This window comes from Aythya fuligula, chromosome 4, assembly GCF_009819795.1.
Source record: "Aythya fuligula isolate bAytFul2 chromosome 4, bAytFul2.pri, whole genome shotgun sequence".
Classification (NCBI taxonomy): domain Eukaryota; kingdom Metazoa; phylum Chordata; class Aves; order Anseriformes; family Anatidae; genus Aythya; species Aythya fuligula.
Window position 1 is genome coordinate 32,234,996 of NC_045562.1, and position 17,105 is coordinate 32,252,100.

Below are 17,105 nucleotides of genomic sequence, written 5' to 3' on the forward strand. Positions count from 1 at the left end.
TGGGAAAGTGCCTTTACTTTGCCTCTGACTTTACTGGTTTGGAAGACAAGGTGCTGATTGCCTAAAACTTCCCATTTTATAGCCACATAATTAGAATCAGAAGTAGAATCTTTAATTGGTCAGAATGCTGTAGGCCTTCTGCACGGTCAGCGGGTTATTCTCCTAGTTAACAGAACCCATGACTCTAATGTCATTTTCTTCCTATGATTGTCTTTTCCACATCTGTGCAAAATGCTTTTCAGGAGCTGATGTGCTGAATAACTGCTTTATAAAATGTAAGGGCTGCTGATGGGCAAAGTAACAGGACTGAACAAAATACTAATTATACAGGAGAGTAGGACAGTGTTGGATAGTGTCTGAAATAAAGATGAAAAATAGGTATTCAAATTTAAGTCAAAAAATAAAATATTAAAAAAAATCTTCTTGTTGTGGAACTATCTCTGGAGGTGTAGACAAGAAATTAATAAAGTTTCTGAAAAGTTTGGTTCTGCTATGGCTAGGAGGTATTCAACACTAAGCAGAAAACACCATTGTTGATGAAAATAGGTTTCCACCGAGGTTTCCTATGAACTTGTTGTTTAATGGTATTATGAATAGTTGAAATATCACAACGGTGATTCAATTATTTTCAGTACTGGGGAATACCTTATTAGGATGTGCTCCCACCAAACCTGCTTTGCTTACCAGGACAGTTAGACTACCACAGCTAAATATAGATTGTAAAGGAAATGTGCTAATGCTTTCAAGTTCAAGCACATACTTAGACAAATACTGTAAATAGGCTACTGTTTTGTCAACTAGCACTCGAGGGAGGCACAGAATAGATGCTCTCCCATGGGAATTTTCTGTGTTCCCTCTATGGCTTTTATGGAAACAAGTAGCTGCACTTAGATAGATATCTGAACCTTCTTTTTATTGTTATTAATTTCTGGTCCAATAGCAGCAAGATGAGGCTTGCTAGCCGTGAGCATCTGGGCAAGCTGCCCGATGGAGTTTTGCTACCACATTGATCTGCAATACCCTTGCCATTTCTGCCCTGAATTCTCCAGGGTACAGTTAATTTTAAACAGAGTGCTAGAGCTGTTTTACCCCTGCTGTAGTAGTGGCTGTGGTGAACCTGACAAACTTTGTGTTCTGCTGCAGATTTGGAGAACATTCGGAAATCGGTTCAGTTGAGTGCCACGTCAGGTGCATTAACAGTAGGCAGGAGTTAAGTACTGCCCATAAGGCTGCTCAGATTGGAGATCTGAGCCTGCAGCGTTGCACAGGTCAAATCAAAGTGGAGCTCAGTTCTAAACATTTCACAAAACACAGTGTTTTTCACTGAAGATGTAAACTTTTACAAGTACAGCTTTGCATGCAGAGGTCAATGATATGGTAAAGAAAAATCCCAGCAATGCTCTTGTAGCATACGCAAACCAAAATATCAGTATGTAGCACACTTACGTCAGACCCGTTTTCACTAGAGTTGTATTTGCATGAAACTATAGCCAGACATGCAAAGGCAATTAACCCTATCATTAAAGCCAGTGTATTTATACAGGCAGTCCTTAGCTAACCTTCTCGCTGGTTGCATTGCCTCGCTTATTCTATAGGTTACCTCTGCCAAAAGCATCACAGTACCTATAACAGGGTAAGCAGAAATGGAGACACAGAATGGGGAGAAAAAGAAAGGTCTTGCACTGTATTAACTCTGTAAGTATCCAAAATGAGGCCATTTTCCTGAGTCAGGGTAAGAATTCACAAACCCTCTCCAATATACCACTGCTGCTCTCTCTGCTATTACCACTATGGCATGTATAAGTAGATCTCCACGGCAAAGGGTGGGGTTGTCACCAAGACCTATGGTTTGAGATTGAAATTCCATATTGATGAGTTCATCTGTGCTATTGCTTTTCTGAGCTGGTGCCATCGCAGCAGCTTCTTTTATCTTTACTGTACCCTGAACCTGGTTCTGCTGTAGTTACTGGCTAAACTTTCATTGCTGTTTGTTGCAGTGAATTTAGTCCCTTTGTCTCCCATGAAGGGAGGAGGCTTGGGAAATAGGCTCCTGTTATTTGACTACATCCATGAAAATTGGCCTTATTTATCTTGGAAATTTCTTCTGTCTTTCCCAGACTTTCAACACGCCACTGAGGAGCATCAAGTGTTAGGCTATTACATCTCTTGAAAATGAGATCCTGGCTAGCTCTTTTTTTCTTTAGCTGTTCCTTTTACTGGTACAGAAGTTTTACATTATAGCTTTGCCTAAGCTCAGAGTCCCTCTTTCCCACAGGAATTAAAAAAAGATGAAAAATTTAATTCTTGCTTTCTTACTGTAACTTCTGTTTTATCTTATTTATTTTGTCTGAGTACTATAGGTTCCACTATATTATTGGCTAAGTCTGGTGCAACCAGCCTGCACACAGTTTGATAGTACTCAGTAAAACCAGGGGAGAAATTAGAATTATGCCTTACATTCTAAAAAAAAAAAAAAAAAAAAAAAGGTTTCAGTTCTGTCATGCTGGGTGTTTAAAAAGGCCTCCCCAGGGTCAGCCAGGGCAGTGGTTTGGGAGTCAAAGGCAGAACTAGCATGACTTTGCTTGGAAGGTTCTCACTCTACAAGGAGCTCTTTGCAGCTCAGCTTGAATTGTGCCATGCCCCCACATGAAGCACAGAGGGTGTTTCAAGTCATTTAGGAAGTGGCAGCGGGAGGTCTGAAGTAGCATATTTAGTGTGATGGTTTTGACAGCCTATGTACAACACGCACGCTCCAGCCGATGGGATAAAGTTTGAGATACACGAACTGATCTATATTTCAACAAAAAGTGTGGTTCAACTCCCTTGTCACTTTGCTACCTTGACCATTTTGCTGCCTTCTGTCTGATCTTAAGAATTTTTTTCTCACACATAGTGTGATCAAGGCAGCTGTTGATCAGGCATCCCTGGCTCCATTGCCTTCCTCCTACTACTCGTGCAGTACAACAGCACAGCTTCTCCACAGCTCTGCCCCGTGTTTGGCATGGGGATCCAAAGCGTGGATAAGCACTACGCTGCAAGCCAGGGCTTCGTGTCTAGTGGGACTTTCTGCTCACAGGACTCTTGCTAAAGGGTCTGCTTCTCAGAGGGCAGCCCTTACCCAGAAACCCTCCCCTGCCACAGGACCCCCCCCCACACATGTGCACCACCTGTTACCCCAATACCTGGCTGTCTGCTTCTCCGCTTCCAAAACCTCATGTGTGGAGCCTCAGATATTCGCAGGTTATTCATAGCTGAAGCATTTGCCTGAGACAGCACTCAGTTTCCACTCTCATTTCTGCAGGTGGTGTGATGCACAGCACTGCAAGCCTCTAGGACATACATATCTGTAAATAATCAGGGGAAATAGTCTTAAAAAGAGTAAGCATGTGAATTTGAATTGCATTAGTCAAAATGAACTAAACCTTATACAGAATGCCTCCTTCAGCACTAGCTTCATTCGGATCCATGTTTTCCCACACAAAGAAATCCTTTTTGCTTTATCTTCAAACAACACTTCAAGCTTACAAAATTTACCATAGACATCTGATAAAAAAAGAAATATGGGCACATGAATCAGATTAAAAATGCTGTTTTAGTACCTAAATACGCTCCTTTCATTTGTTTATTCCACCTCGCTATTTTTGCCATTTTAAAGATGACGTAGTATAGCACAGGGTTGGATTTCCTCTATAATCGTAATTTTCTTGTAGATTTGTTACCAAAACATGTCTTCTAACTCACGTTTTCAGACCATCATCTCATTTTTCTATGCTTTCTAACATGTAATCTTTTCAGTTGCCAAGCTCACGTGGAAGTTTTAATGTATTTCAGTGCAGTTTTTCTTACACGTGCATTTTAAGTGTAATTAAAAAATGATAGATTGCAGTCTTGCCATTAAGCTTAATACCAACTTCTGGTACAGATAGTAGTCCATCAGGATTAAAAACACTACAGGAACAAAATACATCCAGATGGCCAGTAGGTATCTGTTCAGCCTCTAGACTGAGTGCTTGAACAGTCTTTAGCTCCTTCTACATGCAAAGCGGTAAACTCGGGCAAGTTTTGTGTTCTCACTGGATCATATGCTGGAAATCATACAGTTAAACTTAAAAATGTTTTATATTTTATTTTTTTAAATAAATTTTATTAAAACTGGATGTTTGGTGGCACTAGAGACTGGCATATGACAGTGTTAATCTCCCTGCTTAGTTCTGCCACCACATTGATCTGCAGTACATTGCTTTTTTATCCCTACTTCTTGAAGTACAGTCAGTCATGACAACATTTCCATTAAAGACTAGGCGCTGAACCACTTTAATCTGTGACTAATAAAAAATCCTAACATTTTCATTAAATGTCACACGGTCTCAGCACTGTCATCACTGCTGGCAGAGTAGCGTTTTTCTCTTTCTTGAGCAAGGCATCTACGTCAATTAGGTGGTCAACTTTTTCCTTCACTGCCCTCCATCAGTCTCCTTCACTTTGCCTCCCATGGAATATGTATTCGGTATTAGTGTTCCACGTTTGTTTAATCTAGGAGAAAGCCTGTTTCTTGAATGGCAGAGGGAGAACAGCACAACAAAGTGTAAAGCCAGGAGAATAAGTGATAGGTCCTGGAAATAAGAACCAGCGAACACCTTGACATGGACAAGGTCTGAAGGAGAGCACTGTTCTTGACCTTTCAAGTAGAAGAGATTGATATTGGAGGCATACATATTTTAGTACTGCTATTTCCTTTGTAGATGGCAATAACTGCACACACATTTTTGCAAACTTAGGAAACAGTTCACAGACACGTATGTTGAAATAACATCAATCTTTAATTCTACCTAAATGAAAATATTAAATAACTCATTCAGACTTAGTGCCTGCTGGAGGAAAACAAAGTTTTAATTAATTACCGGATTAAATATTTATTCATGTGTTTATTAGAGGGCTGCCTTCTCATTCTGTGTGAACGGTGAGCGATGTTCTGTGAGGAGCCAGGGTTCGCTAGTGAAGGAGACTGCTGCCTGCACAAACACCCCCATCCAATTTGTTAGCGAAGGCTTCAGCAAGGCAGTGCGGGAGGTGAGGTGGATCAGCTGGCGAGGAAGGGACCTGGCAGCAGCTGAAAGAGCGAGAGGGCACCTCTGCCGTGCTGTCCCGGGATCAGCCCCACACATCGGGCTCACCACAGGTGCTCTGAAGGCGTCAAGGAGGCGAGGCAGCAGGCGGTGCTGCTGACAGCAGTGGTTCCTGCCTCCCCATGATCCTGAAGTGCTGGGAACGAGGGCTGGGGAGTGTTGGCTCTCACATGAGCTGCTCTTGAGATGCTGCGGCTCCCACCTTCCCGCTCCGCAGATTAACATGCTGCCAGCACGCCGGCCTTGGCACCGCGCCCAACGGGGGTAGCGCTGACGGGACCAGCGCTAGCGTGACGGGTAACAGCTTTACCGCGGGGAGGGAAAAAAGGGAGAAGAGAGGGAGGTTTGGAGACAAGGATAAGCTGAACCATCTGTTTTTAATACGCAAGAAGAGGAAAAGCAGGTAAACAAGGTTACAGCAAGGGGTGAACAAACACTGGGCAGCAGCTGCGGGGATGGCAGCAGCCATTTGGCGTGGCCACACAGCCCCTGGCCATGAGGTGGCTGGGAGTCAGGCAGCACCACGAGCTGCCTCCCTGGGGATGCGCGGCACAGGTGGGCACGGCAGGGTGTTGTAAAGCCACACGGGCTCCTGTGTTTGGCTCTGTGCGTGTGTTTCACGGTGAGGACACTGCTGCCTCACTGGGCTCTGAGCCTGCCCCGGTTGCTGCCCTCGCCATGGCAGCGCCAACGCCCCCCCCCCTTCGCCCTCTCCCCTCCCGCCTCAGCCCGGGCTCCCGCCCAGCGCGGCTGCGCGCGACCCGCCCCCCTCATCGAGACCACGCCCCCTCCCTCGATGCCCCGCCCCCTCCCCATAGTCCCCGCCCCCTTGTCCCGGCCTGAACCACGCGGCGCTACCTGCTGGGCTCCACCTTGCCCTCCGCTGGCGTCATCGCCCCGCGCCAGCGCGAGGCGGGGCGTGGCGGGGTGGGCGTGGCCTGTTGCCTGGTTACGGCTGTCATCCGGGCGCGCCGGCGCGCCGCTCGCTCGCTCCCCCCCCCCCCCCCACCTCCCCTCCCGCCCTCCCCGCCCAGCACCGGAGCGGCCCCGGGGCGCGCTCCCGCCGCCCCCTCCCGCCACCGCCGGCCCCGCCCCGCCCCGCGCCCCCCCCCCCCCATGCCGCAGAGCGGAGCGCCCAGCCCCGCCGCACGGCCGCCCCGCGCCGCCCCGCCGCGGCCCTAGCGGCGCCCCCCGCCCCCGTCCCGTGTCCTCGCCCCCCGTCCCCCGTCCCCGCCGCCCCGGGGGGCAGCGGCGGCTCCATGTGAGCGGCCGACCCGCGCCCAGCCGCAGCGGGGGCCCGGCCCCGGGGCGGGGGGCGGCCGGCGGAGGGGGCTCCGGGCAGCGCCGGCATCGCCCCGCCGGCACACGGGGAGCCCGGCGCGGCCGGGACCGACAAGTGAGTAGCGGAGGGGGGCGGGGGGGCTCGGTGCGGTGATGGAAATGCCCGGGCGTGGAGCGAGCGGGTCCCCGCGGCGCCTCCCCGCACGTAGCGCCCCGGGGCGGGGAGGGGGCGCGGGGCTGAGCCCGCCGCTGGGGAGCCTCGTGGGGGGAGAGGAGCGGCTGCGGTGCCTCTGCGGGGTGGTTCGGGGGAGCGCCCCAACTGGGAGCCCTGGGGGACAGCTGCTGTGGCGTGAGGACACCTTCAGAGCAATGTCCCGGCCCCTCTCTGCCCTCCCCGTCTGTGTCTCCTGCACCAGGTGGAGTTGGGATTAAGGAAAAATGTGAAAAGTAGCGGCAGTGTGTACTGTACGAGGGCTGCACTGGGCACCGCTCGCTGGGTGCTGCGGGTCCGAGGGCAGGGGCAGCATTGCCTAGCCGTGCTCTGCGCCCTCACACTGAGCGAGGGGCAGCTGCTGGAGACGTGGGGACAGCACAGCAGCCAGCAGGGAATCCTGCAGGCAGGCAGGGCACCTGACCCTTTTAAATTTCTTTTTGGGGCCAAACGTGCTGACAGGTAAGAAGACTCAACTTTAGACCCCAGTAACTCCATATCTTTAGCTCCCTGTCGTCACTGCAGTCCGAAAGACAAAGCAGGGAGGGCTGAACTCCTCATTCGGATCAGGTTTTGGTTTTCTTGCTCCAGGAGCTAGAGGTCGGGACAGGAGCTTGCCCTCCCTTCAGGCCGCAGAGTTGAAGGGATGGTCGGTCAGCCTTCTGCTGTGTGCAGTATCTGCGGGAGCTGAAAGGCACGGCATCGTTGTGTTCTTTTCTGATACAGTGATTACATTTGCTTTTGTGTCACTTCCTGGTTTCAGACTTAAATTTGCCCTTTCCCACTCCATCGTCATCCTGTTATTAGCGGCAGCCGCGCTCTCTCTGTTGATGGCACTTGAGCGTTCCTCTTGCTGTTCCGGGTGGATAAATATTTCAAGAAAATATATCATCTTATGTTATGATTTTTTTCAGTCTTAAGTTTATTTTTCCTGTTAGAGCTTAGATCTACTCCACGTAGTTCCTTTGTTCGAGCTGAGTAACCTTTTACTGCTGCAATAGCATCTATCCGGTAGCAAAAGCATTGGTGTTTCAGAGAGCATGTGAGCCTCATTTGTGTTGGTTATTAGAGAAACTTGCCAGCTTAGGAAGAGAAATCATTTGTATCTTCAGCCTGACAAACTAACTTTACTTCCTCCCATTATGTGCACACGCAGTACTTTGCACAAGTGCTGTTAATTACTTGAGCGGCGTTTCTCCTCTCTGGATTAGGAGAGGAGGGTGCGATGTTTTAGGCCTGGCCGTGTTATTGAACAGAGGGGAATGCTCTTCTGGCTCTTTAAAGTAAACTAAGTGAAGTGTCTTTTAGTCAGCATTAGTCAGTCCTTTAGTCAGTTCTAAATTCAGGCTGTAGCTAACAAATGTGTTTAATCTTTTGGCTCTTTCTCTTAAGAATGTGTGCTTGTTAACTGAGTTTACCTACGTTACGTTTGAAATAAAAGTGCCATTAAGGCAGAATCTGCAGAGCTTCCTCTGACAGAGCCTGTGTATATCAGGTAATTCTTGACAGAGATAATGAGGATTGCTTGTAATCGCTCCTGTAAATGCTCCTCCGTGACAGAAAGTATTGTTATAGCTCAGTGAGTTTGTGGAAGGCGATGGATGGCTCTGTACCGAAATGTGCCCCCAGTCACGGATGGACCAGGCCTGTTCACCAGCATTGCTTCCACGGGCTCCTGTGGCAGCAAAGGCTTCAGATGCTGGCCTGAAAAAGACGTGAACTGCATAATCCTGGAGGCTCCCTCATTGCTAAGAAGATTCTTGGCCTGGCTGTTGGGTGCTGCGGCCACCTCTGTTATGGAGGCTGACCTGGCTTAAGCCAGAGCCCCGCTGAGCCCGATCACCCACATCTTGTGGTGGCTCCAGCCACTGATGTGCGGCTGTAAGCAGCTCTGTGCGCTTTGGGCTCTTCCCCAAAGCAACCTTCCCAACATATCACCCCATGGCTGTGGCCCACGTTGCTCCTGTGTGTCTAGTGGCCCTCAGCGGCCTCCTCGCCTGCATTTGGGGGCTTGGAGGCAAGGGTGGATGGGTATCTGCTTTGGTCGCTTAGAGTGAATGTAGCGGTTGTCAGCTGGGACGGATGCCCTGTACCTTTTTTTTTTTTATGAGAGAGAATGAAAACTTGAACCTGTCACAGCTTCATATTCAATAGAAGATGAAACGTGGCTCTCAGGCTTTACCTTTGTTTAGGCTATGGGTGAAATAAATGAATCTTTTCTTAGCTCCACACTCTGGTCAGCAGGAATCAGTAACTAACTCTAATGGCTCCATTAGGCACTTGAACTTTAAGCTACGGGTTTGATCATTGTCATTGTTATTCTTCCTTTGAGAACTTTGAGACGCTTTTTGGCTTTAATGAATGCAAGAGGCATCGCAGCTCAGTCGTGAGGGAACACTTCGTGAGAAGGAAGGGGAAACAGGAGTGATTTGTCCGCGGCGTTGTGAATCCTGCCTTGTTCTTACCACCAGTGGTTCTGATCAGCCACTCCAACATTTATCTTGTATTGATGCATGCATTACAGCTAAGCACTTTCTAATATATTCTTGCTGTTTTTGTCAATGTTGTGGATATGGTTTGTGTCAGTAAGCACTTTGACTTGCAGCCCATATCCCTGAAGTTTATGCTCTCTAAAGAGCCTAATAAAGCTCTTTTCAGAGCTTGACCAAAATGTTTCAGATTTGGAAGCATAACGCGTGCATATTGTAACTTACGTTACAAGGATACATACTTCAAAAATGAGGAATGTCAGGATGAAAAGAAATTGTTGAGTTGAACCTTATTCACTGTGAAAACTTGTGCACTGTGACAAAAGGTACATGAAAGTTGATGACATGTCTTCAAGACTGCTCATCTTTGCAAAACAGACAGGTCTCGATTATGCAGAAGCTCTTCAATACTTCGTTTTCTCAGTATTCTCTGAAACAATTACATTCATTTTCACAAGGGGGAAACAATGTATTTTTCCATAACATCATGTTTTAAGAAACCAGCAGGTATCTTTTCCCGTTACTTACTGGACAGTTCGAGATGTTACCATCAGCTAGAGAATACAGCACCTGCAGCTTGGCTGGTAAGAGGAGACGTGAAATACTCCTTGTTGTTCAAGACCAGCTTGTTTAGCTCAGATCATCTTTGTGTCTTGAGCTGAGATGGATAGCTTTGCACTGAAGGATGAGGAGTCTTCATGCGTGCTGTTTTGCTAGCAAAACACTGACAAGATGACTTCAGGAAGTGTATGCTCGCAAACAGCTGCAAGAGCAAGATTTGCTCTCTTCCCTGCCCCAAATCCCTCCAAGATGATGACTGGTGGCCATTGCAGTCTGAACCAGGGTGCGAGAGCTGCCTAGCCAGAGTGGGAGCTGAGAGCGGTGAGCCTCCTCAGGGCACCCAGAAAGGGTACCGTGGAGCTGTGGGGAAGGAGGAGTTGTGGTTGCTTCCCCTATACTCTTCTAAATCTCCATTGATGAATCTTGCACTCCTACGTGGCCATCCCAGGCACTTGATTCATTCTCATCCCTGGCTCCTGCTTTTATGTGTGGATCCTCTTTGAAAATTAGAAATCTATGCTCATTCTAGGATAATGGTTGTGCTTGTTACTAGATTCCCCTTCCCAGATCCCCAGCCTTTAGGTCTGATGTTGATGCCTCTCTCTGAAGGTAGAAGAGGAAACGTTGCTCTGGAGAGGTGGGGGGAGATCTTCAAGCCATTCAAGTTGAGACATCCCTTGTGTGCCCCCTTGGTTGGGGCTATCAAGGAGATAAAGGGAGGTGTTGGAGAACCGAGTGCACGAGGAGTACTGAGAGCCCATTTTAATTGGAACAAAATATTTGTGAATGCAGCATTAAGGTTACCTACCTGTGGTTTTGTGCTGTAGGTTGTAGCAATTACTTTGAACTCCTGAAGGACAGGAACGGCAAACCCAGGGAGTGTGGTGTTGACAGTCTCTGCTCGATGCTGCCCACTTAGACTGGCATAACGTCCTTAATGCACACGTGGGCTCGGTGTGCTCACAGATAGTGGTGAATATTTCTGGAGCACACGTTCTGCAGGAAAAGGTTTTCCACCTTTTCTTTAAGGTGGAGCTTTACGTTTAGATCTGCCGTAGCATACGGGATCTGCTTATGCTTGTGGGGAGTCTGCCTCATTATAAACCTCAGTTGAAAGGATATTTTTCTCTTTGTGTAAAATACACGATATGCTTTATGAGATTGAATGTGTATCCTTGTGTATCTGCAGGAATGAAAGCAGTTGCAATGTTTTCAGAAGTGAACAGGCTACTTCAGGACAAGCTACTTGTCTCACTGAATGAGTGATAAGCCCAAAACACCACAAGCCGAAGCCAATGGGGAAGAAAAGGTTTCAAGCTTTTTCCAGCTTCCCTTTTTAGGAAAGTAAGCTGCTCAGTGTGTTCCCTGGCGAGTGCAAGCCTTTCAGCATTGTGGCATAGTTCATGCTTGAGAAGTCTCTCACTAGCTATTCCAGGAGCTGCAAAATCTGGCGTTTCTGTGCTAGACCTGACAATAGCGGATACACGCTTTTGTTGACTTCTCCATCACCTAGTAAAGCTGTTTTTTAAAAGATTTTTTTTCTTCAGTGTTCAAGATCATAACTGCTTAATAGTGATAACAAAAGCTACAGCTTTGGATTCAGGTCTCTCTGGAAAATATTTTACTCATCTTTTGTGGCCAGTGTGGTCTCACATAGCTTGGCACAGTTTTGAATCTCCGTGGAAGATCTGATGCCTACGTCTTTGCTTTAGCAAATGCTGCGTCTCTGCTAAGCAGTGTTGCGTGGCCCAAGCTAGGTCAGATAGTAAACGTGCAGTTTGCCAGGTGTTGCTGCTCCACTCGCTGTTTATGTTTAGTTTTAATTCATGCAGAGGTGCTCAAAGCAAAAGATCTTTTGGGTTTCCACGCAATAGAGATGGCCCTGAAACAGATCCTGGAGATACGCTTGTGTAAGTAGCTTGGAACATGTGTTCCTGATTTTTTTCTTTTTTCTTTTGCCATGGCCATTTCTTCTGTTGTTGCAAGAGCTGATGAGTGTGTTCAGATCCGTGCTGTTTCTGTGAGTGGGTGGATCACTGAAATGACAGCAAACTTCTTTCTTTATTGCAGAATGTGATAGTAACAGTTCTTAGACATCTTGAGGGCATCTCCAAGTCATCCTAAGGTAAAAGTCACTGCATTTAAAACATCGCAGCAACAGAACACGGTCTTTGGTGGCCCCTCAGTAATTCTGACTGTGCTTTGACACTACGCCCTACAGGAAAGCGACAGTACGTGTGAAGTAGGTCCTGCTGAGAGTGTTTTGTGTGGGCTCTGTAACAGGCAGGTGTCCGAACTCTTCATTTTCAAACCTGGAACACAGAAGTGTGTTTGCATTAACCACACTGATCACCTCCATAGTGACAGTTTCTTAGCTTGTTTGGGTGTTTAACTTAGTCTTCCATACCCGAGAGCACTAAAACTGGGGTGGTTTCTAGAGAGGGCTTGCTGTAGCAAAACAACTTTAACATTCACAGTTGTGTTTGTATTCAGGACATTGTGTTTCTTTCTTCCTTTTTTTTTTTTTTTTTTTTTTGGTGTTGAATTCCTAGCTTTATAGCTTATTGCCATGGTAAATCTTGCAAATTGTTTTGTTTCTTGTCCTCTGAATACTGTTATGCCTGACTATTCTGAAACCAAGTAATTCCTGATACGCAGTAGAAAAGAAGTGGGCTGATCTTGAAATAACACAGGAGGGTCAAACTTCAGCTGGAGCCCTCCTGATGTTTGGTTGTGCCTTGCAGGAGCGTGAGATAATGCTCGGCATGACTCAGGAGCATGGGCAGGATCTTCTGTTCGGGGGGTCGGGGCGGGTGGTGCCCCGTGTTTCGGGGTGGATGTGCGGCCCTCTAGGTAGGGGAGCTGCATGCTGCGGTTGCTGGCTGGCTGTGTAGGAGGTAGGTACAGTCATCCAGCTCAGCTCGCGTGTTGTTTACACGGGCTGTGGGAACCTTTCACAAGGGTGCTGGGAATGACTGGTAGAACAAAAGCTTGTTTGGTGGCACAAAAGAAATGTTAACTTCTGGGTCCCTCTCACTCCTGTTGTTTGTTTACACTGCAGTGCGGTGGGAACAAAATTAATTGTGTAGGTTAGGCGCAACCTAGTGAAGACTAAAACAGAAAAAAAAATGAAATTGGAACAATTTACCCTTCATAATACCTTTCTCAACTGTGGGAAGATTGAGAACTCCAGAGGTGTTACTCACTTGGCCTTTACAGGGGTTGTCCTTTTGTGCTGCATTTGACCTGTTCAGTTGCTGCTGAAGGGGATGGTCCCAAAGGGTTTCTCTCACCCCTTGCCATCTTGCTGTGCTAGTCTTTGGTTTAATCTGAATTTTTGGTAATTAAATTCAGGGCACTAAAATGGTAGAAAGCTGACAGCTCAAGATGAAGTGAGAAGGGAACTAAAAACGGAGTCAGCTCGGTGTCACACCGATGAGCGAGAGCTGGCATGGGATGCGGTGAGTGTGTGTGGCTGGTGGGGGACCCTTTGGGCAGTGGCTATCCTAAATCTGTTCAGTTGTGCCCCAAAACCTCACAATTGTGGTTTGATCTATTGAAGTTGGTGTGGGGCCTGTGCTACAGCCGAAAGGGCCGATCTTGCTGCCCCCTGCCCCTTTCTGGCTGTTGCGGCGGTCCTGTGCACTTCTCAAATACTGGTGGTTGTGAGCCAAGATGAGTGCTTCTAGCTTTTCTGTAAGGGAAGAGTGGGTTTGCCCCTCTTTAGCAGAAAGTCAAACAAAAATATCTATAAATGCTTACAATCTGTATACTAAACAGCGTAAGTATTGTCATATGTTTCATGCTGTATGCGCGTGACAAAAACCCCACCTTCAGCTACTACTCCAACTCAACCTAGAAAAATGAGCGTGCACTGGATCTTCAAAGGGTTTTCCCTGCAGTTCTCTTCATATCACAATCACAGCATTGCCAACCTGGACAAACTAATCCTTTTATTCAGTAAGATGACACTTGACACAGCGATCAAAGCTACAGCGAGTAGGAATATTAGTATTCAAATCTGTAAAACACAAGGGAAACAAATAGCACTACGAGCAGCAGAGCTAATAAAATGCTGTTTCCTATGGATTTGTATCCTGTCTGCTGCTGTAGCCCTGCACTGCAGTAACAGCTCTCACTGCTGTCCTGATGCCTTCTGTGCCCTTCCCCATCACGGATTTGTTGGTCTCACAGCCGAGCACTGCCCTGCTCCACGTGTGACCTGCTCTTTGTGCAGCTTGCTAGCTGGGCTGGAGGCAGCGTGTGCTGTGAGCAGAGCACAGCTACTGTGCCTGCTGCCAAAGAGGGGAAAAAATCACATTCAAGAATTCTGCTGATGGTAGAGTTAACTTCTCTGCTGCTCTCACCATCCTGTAGTTGCCACCTCCAGAAAAGGGTCGGGATCTCATTATGGAATTTATTGATCTTTTTTGTCTTTCAATCCTTTCTCTTCCGGACCGCTTTTTGAAAGGGTGTTGGAGTGCCATCAAATAGTTTTCATGTGTAAAACTGTGGTTAGTTTGTTGTTCTTCAAGATCAGTCTTAAAATTGTTATTAAAGATTATTATGCTGCTTACTAAAATGTAATCCTTTTAAAAATCCCATAGGATTTTCTTTTTTTTTTTTCAATTGAACAAAATCTTGGGGTCTAACCAATTGTTTTATGCCTTGTATTAATCAGGATTTTACGGTGTTATTTTATATGTGAGGCTTTAACCCTGTAACTTAAGTAACTTAAGTTTTTGTTACAAAACTCGAGGTGTAGCTCCCACATTCTGAATTTCTTTCTCTGTACCCTTTCCTGTGTGTTATTTTGTTGCATCTCTAATGTTAACACACCTGATTTTTTTTCATGTGTTTTGGCATGGGATTTAAGATGTCTTTGGTCAACTTTCACCTTTTTTTTAAAATCTGCTTTAGTTTAATTAGCATTTCAAACTGTTTTTGACATTGTGCTGTTATGTTAGGAAGTTTCTCCTTGAAATGCGGTATTCAGCCACATCCTGGCATTTAACTGAGCATCATTCTTTAGTGGGCTGCCCAGAGCAAACCTGTTGTTTCCCTGAGTTTGTTGCTGAAATCCAGAAAGTCAGGGAGTAGTATATGCGCCTAAAAGCACAGACAAAGCAGTGCATGTCGTTGTCTGTCATGTATCATCACTCTTTTAGCTTGGTCACATTATCCAAGATCCTTACAGTTCCTTCTCTTAACCTCAATAATTTTGGCATGAGTCAGTTTTGTCACTTCACCACTTGTTAGTTGCTGGATCACTAGTGAATATGTGAAGGAGTTTTAATACAGAATGCGGGCCTTCTGCTATTAACCCTTTTCTGTAAAGTAGTCGGTCATTTATTGCTTTTCCTTTTGATGCTTTTTTTTTTTTTGCTGCTGTCTAAACAAAAACAGTATTTTTCCCCCAACACCAAGATTAATCTTACTGACCTGTTGCGACTTTGGGGAAGGCTTATCGGGAGTCAGCTTTTCAGCTATTTCTCCTTAGTTCTCACTGCTGTCGTCAAGTTCTGCCAGCCTTAAAAAAAAAAAAAAAAAAAAAAAAAGCTTCCTGAACAGAAACTATGTTGTGTATGTTCTCCGATACCCACCTGCATAGGTTTAAAAATAATTTTCTTTAAGCAATTTTTTCAGCTAGCTTGCTGATAGATGAAAGGTTTGTTTGTCTAACTCTCTACATCGTATTTACTGGCTCTTTTAAATGTAGAAAGAACTTTTTTTTTTTTTTTTGAACACTAGAATACTGGATGTTTTTAGGAAGTTGATATAATCTTTAATATTTGTAGGTTACTTTTTCTCACTCCTCTCACATAACCCAGTTCTGATTTTTGCTCATAAAATGGCAAAATGCCCAGTGTAGCGGATTTCCTCTGAACAAGGTGTTAATGGGAAGGTGGTTAGCTCTCTTCCACTCGCCTAAATCGTGCAATTGAGTGTTGAAACATGTCTGCTCAGGTAGATGTTGAACTTGGGGTCTAGGAGGCCTTGGCTTCAGCTGACAGAGAGCCTGCAAGCTGTGTTGCAGTGGAGAGGGAGCAAGCAGGAGCAGAGAAGGGCTCTCCAGGTAATGGACAGGTGTGTCATGTGCCTTTCCATCTATTGCTTGTATCTGTTTTTCAGGCAGGGATAAAAACAACCCACCAGCTACCACAAAACCAACCTGGAGTTATTCCTGTAGCTTTTCTCAGGAGAAAAATGCCAGCCAGGACTGCTGGGTAGCAGGTCACTGTGCCGCCTATTGCGAGCTTGCACAAAGTTGTGAAACTGCTTTAGCTATTGTGGTGGAGAATAAAAATATTTCATTAGAGGTGTCGTGAACTTTTAATATTTTTGAATGAAAGGTCAAATTCAGTAAAATGTCTTGATTTAATGTATTTTATCAAGCTTGTCGAGTTTGGGGGGAGAGAAATCCAAACGTTAAAATACTTGGTTCCATATTTTAACTGAAATGATCTATTTTAAAACATATTTATTAAATAGCTTTAAAACAAAAATTGCCATACTAGATCACACCAAAGTTCTTTCTTTCCCCATGTCTGATACCAGTCATAAAAGTGAAAATGGTGTATAGGAAATCTGCAGTTCCCAGATTTGTCACACAGCCCATTCCAAAAACATCCCTAAGTGGATGCATAGGGAAAATTGATAAGGAGATAAATGGTTGACACTTCTCCATACAGAGCTGCAGGCGGTTTGGGGAACCTCTGAGCCAGAGATTGTTTCTTCAGAAACTGGTGAACAATTTCTCTTCTTTGAACTTCTCCAGTATTTCCTTGAATCCATGTAAAATTTTCATCTTTTCATCATGCTAGGGCATGAAGAACTGCTCTTCCTTTGAATGTATCTGTCTAGTTCCTATATTACATGTATATATTTCTGTCTATATTATATGTCTATATTGCTGTCTAGTGTCTGTGTTGGAAGGAGCAGTGACAGTCAATTACTATCATTTGCTCTTCCTGTCACTTGCCTTTGTCGTAGTCCCTTGAAGTTGGTCTCTTTGGTCTGGAAGAGACCATTCTTCAGGTGCTAATTCTTCTATATTCAAGTCATTTTTGATGAAATAGTGCACATCCATAAAAAACAGATATTTCTACATTAACTGCTTGATTTTTTCATTGAAAAGGGGAAGTGCTATTGGGGACCACTGCTTACTAGCATTTCAAGGCTGAAGTCAATCCTAGGGATGGCAGGCTGAGCTGAAGCATAGGCTGTGGGGGGATGTTTACTGAAGAACTGCTTGACCCTGTGGAAATGAAGGGTATTCAAGTAAGGAGGAGGAATTTTCGTCTGTGTCTTCAGGAAGTGGCAATTCCTGTATAGCTGTTCCTGTGTTAAGAACATCAGCACAGAAACTCTCAAGATTGTGTCTTGATGATATAGATTATTAAAAATAATAATTAAAACAAAACAGGATCTTTCTGA

General features: G+C 45.8%; 2 protein-coding genes across 2 annotated transcripts in view; both read left to right on the plus strand.

Moving 5' to 3' along the window:
* Window positions 1-17,105, plus strand: part of TMEM154 (transmembrane protein 154) — a 49,986-nt gene that overhangs the window by 22,531 nt on the left and 10,350 nt on the right. The gene's annotated exons all lie outside the window — the stretch shown is intronic.
* The window catches only part of FBXW7 (F-box and WD repeat domain containing 7), a 162,023-nt gene continuing 151,409 nt past the window's right edge, over window positions 6,492-17,105 (plus strand). Inside the window, exon 1 of the mRNA XM_032187460.1 lies at window positions 6,492-6,522. The gene's annotated coding sequence lies outside the window, so the exon portion shown is untranslated. The remainder of the gene's footprint in view (window positions 6,523-17,105) is intronic.